The sequence below is a fragment of the Herpailurus yagouaroundi genome, unplaced genomic scaffold, assembly GCF_014898765.1.
Source record: "Herpailurus yagouaroundi ecotype Mexico unplaced genomic scaffold, PumYag 190, whole genome shotgun sequence".
NCBI lineage: Eukaryota > Metazoa > Chordata > Mammalia > Carnivora > Felidae > Herpailurus > Herpailurus yagouaroundi.
Window position 1 is genome coordinate 5,530,070 of NW_024412421.1, and position 10,694 is coordinate 5,540,763.

Genomic DNA, 10,694 nt, shown 5'->3' on the forward strand with positions numbered 1-10,694 from the left:
CATGTGTGACCGTGCCGTGCCCACCATTCATGGCAAGACCCACTTGCTGAGTAGCTGTAATGTCTTCCAGGGATTCCAGAGACCACGGAGCAGTCCTACCCGACGCGGTCGCATTGAAGACCGGCTTCATCGAGAATCTCTGCTCACAACGCGTGGAAATCTCCTTAGACCAGCGCAAGCACAGTGGAGATACCGCTGAAAAGAATAGAAGGGTATCGCCCAGAATGAGAAGCGGATAAGAATCAGGACTTGGCAAGTCAGACAGAAACGCCTCAATCTTTTCTTCCAGGGTGCCATGATGCCGGATTTGTGCTTCTCTCTATGATGTTTATTTTTCTCTCGTTTCACAGATTTCCATAGTATTCTCAGCTGTAAATCAGAGACACTTCAGCTGTACCGGGGTGGGGGGGGCACTATGGCCTTGCCATTTTTTCATCCAGACCAAGTTACGGTTATGTTTGGGTCACCGGGCCATCGAGCAGTGGATGGGGAAACGCAGAGCTTGTTTGTCGACATGTCTCAGGGTTGCGCTCTGTGCCACCTTCCGTCATTTTTTTTCTGGATGCCCGGGCAAGCTGCCTTCGCAGGAGGAGGGAAAGCTGGGCGATTAGAACGATGTGTATGTTTCCTTTCAAGAGAAAAGTTAATTTTATTATGAGCAGGTTATTTAGAAAGTGACAGCTTTGCAGCTGGGAACGCTTTTTTACCACTCCTCTATAATCTTAATGGCTAACACTTTTTTGATTGCTTATTATGTGCCAGGCAGGGCTCTTGGCACTTCCCACATACTGGCTCATTTAATTACCATGATAATCTGGTGCGGAAATGCAATCGGGTTCCCTTTTACAATGCAGGAAACTGAGGCACAGGGAACTTACCTGACTGGAGCAAGGGCGAGCTGGGAATCGAACCCAGAGCCTGAACTTCACAGACCACTCTACTAGTTAGTATTTTGTGATGACTCTTAGCACATGCATTACTCACCTGGCACATCGTAGCCCTTTGTACATATCATGTCATTAAGTCTACACAAAAGCCATGACTGGCGGTCAGAACCATCGTGTAGATGAGGAAACTGAGGCACAGTGAGGTTAGATGGCTGGTCTCCAGTCAAGAGAGCTCATCGTGGCAGTGCTGGTCTTCGGACTCAAATCTCGCCCAGAGTCTGGGCTCTTCACCGCTGGGCTTGAGCTGCTAGCTTAACACAGACCTACGGAGGCTAGAGTCTTAGGCGAGAATGTGCTAGGGAATGGTCAGAAAATTAAAAAGGGGCGCTGTGGGGCTCAGTCGGTTGAGTGTCCATTTGGGCTCAGGTCATGATTTCAGGGATCGTGAGTTTGAGCCCCGCGTGGGGCTCTCTGTTGTCCGTGCAGAGCCAGCTTTGGATCCCCCAACCCCCTCTCTCTCTGCGCCTCCCCCTCTCGTGTGCTCCTGTTCCCTCTCGCAAAAATAAAAATAAACACTAAAAAAAAAAAAAAAAGAAAAGAAAAGAAAATTAAAAAGAAATGTTTTCAGGGCTTTAAAAGACCAAAGCGAAAATCCTAAGTTTGAAGCAATTTTCTGGATGGAGAAGGAGGGCTCAAACAGAGCAACCAAACCCTCAAACTGCCTTTCAACGTATCTGAAACGGATGCATCTGAGAGAGAAAATCTGGTAGATATTGAGCCGATTACAAGTTTCCAACAGCTGAAAGGAGCCGAGCTGCAGGCCGATCATTGTCAGAAAAGCAAATCCGAATTTGCCCCAGAGCAAAATAACTTGCGGAAAATCAGGAAGAGGCTAGATGGACAGTAAGTTATGAACATAAAACTCTTTGTACCCGACCCAATTAACCCTAACCCAAGGCAACCCTGTGCCTCTAAGCTATTCATTTAAGGGTTTTACGATTTATAGGCAGCCTTTCTCAGGGGAGGTCCCGCCTGGCTCTGATTTCACTTTTCACAGCAGCACACGTGTAATCCCGCCGCGTCACAGCTACACTATTAAGCCAAGACCAGAAAATGCACGTTTCACAGGATGGAAAGAGACCAGAAGAGTCCACAGCCGGCCCCGCTTCTCTCCGAGAGGCTGGTGAGAGCTCCGAGGAAAGTGCACCCTGAGGCCTGCCTGCCTCCCCTCCAGAGAGGGAGGAGGGGGAGGGCCTGAGGCTCTGTTCTCAAAATTTAGTCTTCGAATTCAGTAGGGGGGGGTCTTGTGACCACCACACGCGCAGAAACAGGGTAAACCCAAAGTCGGGATCGCTTCCTTCCGGGAGGGAGGAGACGCAGCAAAGCCCCCAAGACTGTTGGTTAGACACAGACAGAGGCCAGAAGGCAGAGGCGTTCGTATCTCCTGTTAGTTCTCCAGTTAAAATATCACCGCGGATGAAGAGGGTTTGGCTCTATGGAGGGGCAGAGGGCAGGGATTCCCCAAAAGGATGGTAATTGAGGGCCTGGAGGTGAGACTTAGCCTGGCAGGGGAGACACGACTCTGGAAAATAAATCTGTATGGGCAGCCCCAGCGTCCTTGGAGCTCTGTGGTCATTCTTCTCCGTAGGCTAGGCCTTGCAACAGGAGCCACAGTCACTAAATTGCGACACCTAAATGCAATGGGGAGACTTGGGTCCCCCGGGGCAGGCACCAAGTGGCTACACTCCACCACCAATGGCCAAATGGTCACGATCGCCATAACGGACAGCAGAGATAGAAAACCGCGATCGGAACGGTGTGACTGGTGTAGACCCGTGGTGTTGGCTAGTTGACCGCGGTGTTCCTAGATGTGAAACAGGACACCCACTGCACTCTCACTGGACCTGTATATGCAGGAAAGTTCCAGGGCGAGTGAACAAGTCTAACCTAATCATAAACATGCAAAGTCATGGGTCCTCAGTCAACCCCCAGACTTGAGCCACTTTACAGGCCCTGAACCCCTTGAATAAAGTGGAGGCTGAGGCCCCCAGAGGAAGGACCCCCATATTTTCTTTCCTTTTTTTAATGTTTATTTATTTTGAGATTGGAAGAGAGAGAAAGCAACCCGGGGGACAGAGAGAGAGAGAGAGAGAGATGGAGGGAGAGAATCCCAAGCAGGCCCCGTGCTGTCAGCACAGAGCCCGACATGGGGCTCGAACCCACAAACTGTGAGATCATGACCTGAGCTGAAATCAAGAGTCAGACGCTCAACCGACTGAGCCGCCCAGGCGCCCCATGGACCCCCATATTTTCAACGTCTGTGCTGTCGCTCTTTCTCCCAGCCTTTTCCAAAGTGGCCTGTGACCTTTTGCCAGGCTAACTGTATATTGGAGAAGAGGAAATCATCAGCCCTTTCGGGGACTACTGGACCCTGGTTTCCAAACTGACACTAATTTCAGGAGACCCAGACGTCACCCGGGCCCTCCAGGCAAAGAAGGGGCTTCTGGAGGCCAGGTGACCAATGAAGTTTTATCTCAGGTCCCCCTTGCAGGGGCCTAGGGGGTCCCAAACCCATCCTGTGGTTATTTCCCTAGTTCCAGGATGTGTAAGTGGAGCAGACACCCTCAGCAGCCGGCAGAGTCCCCGCATCGGTCCCCGGACCTGTGGAGTGAGAGCTACTGTGGTGGAAATGGTCCAGTGGAAGCCCCCCGAGCTGCCTCTATCAAGGCAAAGAGAAAACCAAAAGCCCTACCACATTCCTGGAGGGGTGGCAGAGATCAGTGCCACCACCCAAGCCTCAAAGGGTGGTGGTGGCAGGGCTGGGGATCGCACCGCAGACCCATTCGACTGGCCCGTTCTGGCCTGTGCAGAAGACGGGCTAGAGAATGACCCGGATTCTCGTGACTTTAACCCGGCGGTGACTCCAGTTGGAGCTGCCGTGCCCGAGGTAATTTCCGGGCCTGGTTAAACTAATGCGTGACCCGGTGTCTGCTGTGCAGCTACCCATCTGGCAAATACCTTGTCCTCCACCAAAAGCACTTCGCTCTTAGCCGGTGAGGCCAGGAATGCATTGTCACTGTCCTACTTGTGGGCGTCTCAGCCCTCCAGCCCGGGGTTGTAATTTAGTTCACAAGGACCTTGATCGCCTTTCGCTTCCAGAAGGTATCGCACGGGCCCACTGAGTACAGTGATGATGTGATGCTGATGGGATCTTGTGAGCAGGAAGCAACAAACACCCACTCAGGACTTACCAGGAAGACATTTAAGTGACAGAGGGTGGGACAGACATCTGACGGAAATTCAGATGCCTGCAGCCTCCGTAAAATTTTTAGGGGCCCAGTGGTATGGGGCGTGTCAAGACGCCTCTTCTGAGATGAAGGGTAATTTGCTGCATCTTGTTCTTCCTAAAACCAAGAAAGAGGCACGATGCTTAGTGGGGCCTCTTTGGGTTTTGTTCGCAATGTATTCCTCTTTGGCGTATGTGACTCCCACTCATTTACTGAGGGATCCAGAAAGCTGCTAGTTTAGAGTGGGGCCTAGAGCAAGAGGGTCTCTTCAAGGGGTCCAGGCTGCCATGACAGCTGCTCTGTCACTTGGGCCACAGGATGATCCAGTAGGTCCGATGGTGCCTCAAGTGTCACTGGAAGATGGCTGTGTGGAGCCTTTGACAGGCCCCCATAGGCAAACCACAGCACAGGTGCTTAGGAGTTTTGGAGCAAAGCCCTGCCCTCCCCTGTGAGAAAACAGCGCTTGGCCTGCTCTTGGGCCTTAGTAGAGACTGAATACTTACCCATATGCCACCCAGTGACCACGTGACCTGAGACATCCATCGTGAAGTGGGTGTTATCTGACCCACCAAGCCATAAAACTGGGTCTGCACAGAAGGACTCCAACCTCAAGTGGAAGTTTCCAGCTTGCTGACTGGATATCTTGGGACTTGTCAGCCTCCAGAGTTTTGTGAGGCGATTTTTGTTTTGTTTTGTTTTGTTTTTAAGTTTATTCGTTGTGAGAGAAAGAGATAGCATGAGTGGGGGAGGGACAGAGAGAAGGAAAGATAGAGAATCCCACGCAGGCTCCGACAGGGGGCTCGAACTCGCGAACCATGAGATCATGACCCGAGCAACAGTCAAGAGTCAGATGTTTAACCGACTGAGCACCCCTGGCAGTTCTCTCTCTCTCTCTCTCTCTCTCTCTCTCTCTTTCTCTCTCTCTTTCTCCTGTCGGTTCTGCTTCTCCGGAGAACCGTGACGAACACATTCAGGACGAAGATGATGGTACAATTGTGCTGAGATTAGAGGAAGATTTGGAACGAGGAAGTGGAAGGAGGCTAAGAAGGAATGGACTTCCCAGCCGAGGGAATAGTCTGTACAAAGGCCTCACGAGAGGAGGGAGCCTGGTGGGTGGAGGAACCTGCAGGTGAATGTAGCCTGAAGGAGGAGAAGGAGGGGACAGTGGCAGGTGATTGGCCACAGACTCTGCAGGTACCAGACAGCACGGGGCCTGAGACAGGCCAACCGTGTGGTTGATCATCTTCCCAGGACACAGCCAAGGAAAGAGAGTGCTGTTGAAAGCCAGGACAATGTACCCAAACCCGGGCTCCCTCGGACCAATTTGCGGCCCTACCTTTCAGGCCACCCTTAGAGCTTTGCAATTTATCCTGTGAGCGATGGGGAAATTACGGGGGTGTTCTAAGGAGAAGTGTGACGTAATCCTGTTTGTATTTTCAAACTCACTGTGGCTGTTGCGTGGAGAATGAGTTGGGGAAGAGCGAGAGTGGACAAGGGGAGACCACTGAGGGGGAAGGCGATGCAGAAACCTCGCCTGGGTTTCCAGACGCTGCCTGGTGAAACGCGGACTCCGGACGGCAGCGCCAACTCTTATCGGAGCTCCCAGCCTGCCTCCCTGCCCTACGTATTTTAGACTTTCCAGCCCTCACAACTGTAGAGGTCAACTCCTTAAAATTTCTCTCTCTCTCTCTCTCCCCATATATATATATATATATACATGTATAGTAAAACCTCGGACGGCGAGTAACTTGTTCTGCGAGCGTTCCGCAAGATGAGCAAACGTTTCCAATAAGTTTTAACTTGATAAATGGACGAGGGCTTGCAATACAAGTAGCCGTGATGTCAAATGTCACGTGATCATAACTGAGCCGACGGTTCTTCTCTCTCTCCCTCACTGTGGGATTGTGGGCGATCGTCTCCCAAGCTTAGGTGTTTGGTCTCAGGCCACGCTGTGTGGCAGAAATCAGTGATTTTTCAGGACGTGGGAAGGTGCCCGCGACTGGCACTAGTGTATGTTTTGTCACTTCGAAGCACCGATGGACGGTCCTTTGCTTTTCCATACAAGAGTAAGCTTAGGAGAGCTTGGCTTCCTTCTAGGTCAGGCTGCCTGCGGATATAGACCCTTTCCTCCGCTGCCTTATTGCCAGTTACATTAAATACAGTAAATGACAAGTGTTTATTAATACTGTTCCGTCCTCACCATCTGTGCGAGCGTATACAATGGTCCCCATGCAGAAAAAGATTCCATTGAGCCAACAGACAGCAGTGATTCCGTTAGTGGTAGTGAAAGTCGTCCTACACGGTAACCCTCCTCTTTCTGGTCTCCCTCACACCAGCCACGAAGGTTTTCCAAGGTAAGTGCCGGTTAATCTGTTTATTTTCCTGTATGTTTTGTATTTTCTTTATGATTTTGTATTATTTGGCAGTATGGTAATCATTCTTATGGGAATATTTTGGGGTTGTGGAACGAATCATCTGCGTTTCCATGATTTCTTATGGGGAAATTCGCTTTGATATACAAGTGCTCTGGATGACAAGCATGTTTCCAGAACGAATTACGCTCGCAGACCAAGGTCTTACTGTGCAAGTTATGTGTGTGTATATATAGCATAGTCTATACCTATAAGGCCTCCGCAGATCTCCCGTTGGTTCTTTTTCTCTGGAGAACCCTGCCCAACACAGGTGTGGGTACCCTGGCACGTGAGAACGCCGTGTGAAGACTGGAGTTCATTGCCACAAACCAAGGAAATCCCGGAAGCCAGCACAGAGGCCCAGAACAAATTCTTCCCTGGTGCCTTCTGAGAAAGCATAGCCCTTTTGACACCTTGATTTTGTACTACGGGCTTCCAGGACTGCGAGACAGTAACTTTCTGTTGTTCTAAGTCACCCAGTTCGTGGCGCTTTGTTCTGGGGGGCGTTAGGAAACAGCACGGATTCCGGTGGCGTTTAGCTTCTGGTGAGTTTCGGCTTCCCCGTGTTCTGCCTCCTCCAACTCTCTGTGCTCGACTGCAGGTTCTATGCCGAGGATGCCGTTTGTGGTCACAGGCAGCGCGGTTGATCTTCTTCTCTGCTCACGGCGCCGCGTCAGTGTGGGTATTTGAGAACAGAGGGTATTTGGTCCTAAGGTGGAGACGGCTGGAGGAGACGGGGGTCTCTGCCCTGGATCTTCCACGGGCTGGTAGTCCTTTCTCCTTGGAAGCTAGCGGAGGGAGAAAGAAGCTCCCAGCCTTCTTGAACGATTGCACCAGGCCTGCTTCTCCTGCTCTCGCTGCTGAGATTCCCCCCGAATTACTTCCCACGTTTGCCGTTGAAGACTACAACCAAAACCACATTTTTTTTTTTTTTTTTTTTTGGATTTGGAGGCAGTCGGGTAATGGTTGAAATCTAAAACGTTAAACTATGTAACTTCTAGAAGGACAACGCATTAGGAAACGTGTCTTCTTGAGGTTGATAAAGAGTTTCTTTTTCTTAAGTTTATTTATTTTGAGAGAGAGGGAGACAGTGTGAGAGGGGAGGGGCAGAGAGGGGCAGAGAGAGGGAGACAGAGAATCCCCGGCAGGTTCTGCGCTGCCAGCATAGAGCTCCACTCGGGGCTCGAACTCATGAACCGTGAGATCGTGACCTGAGCCAAAGTGGGTCACTCAACCGGCAGAGCCACACAGGAGCCCTGATGAAGAGTTTTTAGGATACGATGCTGAATACGTGCTGCATAGGAGAAACGACCCGTGTACTCCAACTAGTCAGTGAGTGAAATAAATGTGATCCGTCCATTCAATGGAATATCACCAAGCAATAAAAGGCAAACAGACTCTGCATTGGCACAAAGACATAGGTGTATCTTGAATGCATTTTGCTAAGAGAAAGAAGCTAGACCCCAAAGGCTATATATTGTGTGATTCCACTTAATGCCATTCTGAAAAACAAAACAAAACAAAACTATAGGAACTGAGAAGAGATCAGTGATGGGAGACGGGTTGTGCACCGTGGCACCAGCATGAGGGAATTTGGAAGGTGGTAGAATTTTCTGCAAGCGGCCGATGACCACTGAGCTCTATAGAGCGAGTATTTTTTGATGTAAATTTAACAGAACACTCAACCAAGTGGCATGGAGAGTCTAAAATGGAACACCGCCTATAACAAATGAATCAAACTTTGCTGCAGATAAGTATCATTCGCACTGAAGGCAGGGGTGGAGGGGGCTGGGGGGAGGGAGCTGACTCTGGAAAGCAGGTGGCACTGAAAACCCTAAGGCCAAAGGCCAAAAAGAACGATGCAAAAACTGTACTCTGGTTGGTAAATTCTGATTTCACTGAGGAAGGGTTAGCAATTCTGCAACTGCTTTAGGGGGTACTAAGAAGATCTGTGGCGTCAGTGGATACATTGTAGATAGCGGACAAGATTTCTCACTGTCAGAAGAAGAAGTTACAAATGAGGAAGTAGAGGAGTCTAGAGCAAACCCTGTGGGGCTGGTTTAGAGTCCGAGGTTATCAGTATAAACTCATGATGTTAAACGTGTACCGGCAGAGAGGGAGATACAAAAATAAACATAGATACGTGTGGACACATGGCTTAGTATGCACACATACATTTCTTAGCCCAGTTTCCTGGGAAGACATGAAAACACCCCAGCACCATTAAGTACTTAAATATTATTACTTAAATATCATTCTGCACAAAAAAGGAACCAAGGCTCCTTGGAAAAGTGGTTGACTGCAGGGCTGGGGAAGGGAAAATCCAAGATGATCGTGGAGCAGATGGTGGTGCCAGAAACTAACGAAGTGCCTTAAAAAAAAAAAGAAAGAAAAGGAAGAGGTGTTCGGTGAAAAGACCACAGGAGCCAACCTTTCAATTTTTTTTAATGCTTATTTATTTTTGAGAGAGAGAGAGAGAGAGAGACCAAGAGTGAGTGGGAGAGGGGCAGAGAGAGAGAGGGAGATACAGAATCCGAAGCAGGCTCCAGGCTCTGAGCTGTCAGCGCAGAGCCCGACGCGAGGCTCGAACTCATGAACTGTGAGATCGTGACCAGAGCCAAAGTTGGACGCTTAACAGACTGAGCCACCCAGATGCCCCAACAGGAGCCAACTTTTCAAAAGGTCCCAATGACCAAAGCACTGGCAAAAATTCAAGCAATAAAATAAATAATGATAGGATTGCAGCAACCTAAAGAGTACATAATATCCTTGAATTCATACTGACAAATGGATAATTGAATAAATATGAGGTATGAGATATGGGTTAGAAAGGACACCTCTTCCTTATGAGAAAGTTTCAGTTGGAAAGGAGTGGGGCACCCGGGTGGCTCAGTCGATGGAGCGTCCCCCTTTGGCTCAGGTCACGATCTCACGGTTTGTGAGTTCGAGCCCCGCGTCGGGCTCTGGGCTGACGGCTCGGAGCCTGGAGCCTGCTTCGGATTCTGTGTCTCCCTCTCTCTCTGCCCTGCCCCCACATATGCTCTGTCTCTCTCTCAAAAAACATAAACGTTAAAAATAAATAAATAAATAAGCAAGCATTTAAAAAAAGTAGAAAGGAAAAAGAACACAGAATACTGTCATCAGAACACCGCAGGAAAACTTGCTGCAGGCAAGATCCATTGATAGATGCTAACATTTTAGTGGGCAAAAGTTTCAGGATATTTGCATAGCCTTGAAATGTCCTCCCCCCAAACAAATATTTATTAATTGCCAAGGGAAAAATAGTCACTTTGCTGTGGAGGAAGTGGGCAGGCACCACCTTCTCCATGTGATCAAGTTTAACGTCACCTGGGATAAGATGTACTTCATCATGTGCCCCCTGAAGGACGGACGGCACTTCACCTTACGGTTTTCTTGCCAGTAAAGTATAACCTCATCTAATCGTGGGAAGAAACCTCATACAAACCCAAACTGGGAACCATTATACAAAATTACTCTTTAAAAGATTCCGGGTCCTAAAAGTAGCTGTCGCAGGTTAGACATGAAGAAGACACGAGAATTAAATGCAATGTGGGATCGTGGACTGAACCCTGGAACACAAAAAGACACCAGTGGAAACATCTGGAAAACCCAGAAGTCTGTAGATTAGTCCATAGCATTGTACTGATGTGAATTTCTTATATGTGACGAACATATCATGTTATGGAAGTGTTATCATTAGAGAGGGCTGGGTGAGGGGTCTATCGGGACTCTGCTAGCCTGGTAATGCTTCTCTAATACTAAAAGTATCTCCAAATACAGAGATACAGAGTTTCGTTTCCTTTCTTTCTCTCTCTTTCCTTCTTTCTTTCTTTTTTGCACACGCAAGTAGGGGAGAGGCAGAGGGAGAGAGAACATCTTCAGCAGGTCCCACGCTCAGTGCAGAGCCTGACCCGGGGCTCAGTCTTACAACTGTGGAATCATGACCTGAGCTGAAATCAAGAGTCAGAGGCTTACCCAGCTGAGCCACGCAGGTGCCCCAAGAGTTTTGTTTTCTTAAACGTTTGTTGCTTGCAACAAAGATCGTTAAGACAAAGATCTAACTTGGAATAGGGTGGTGGTTGGCAAAT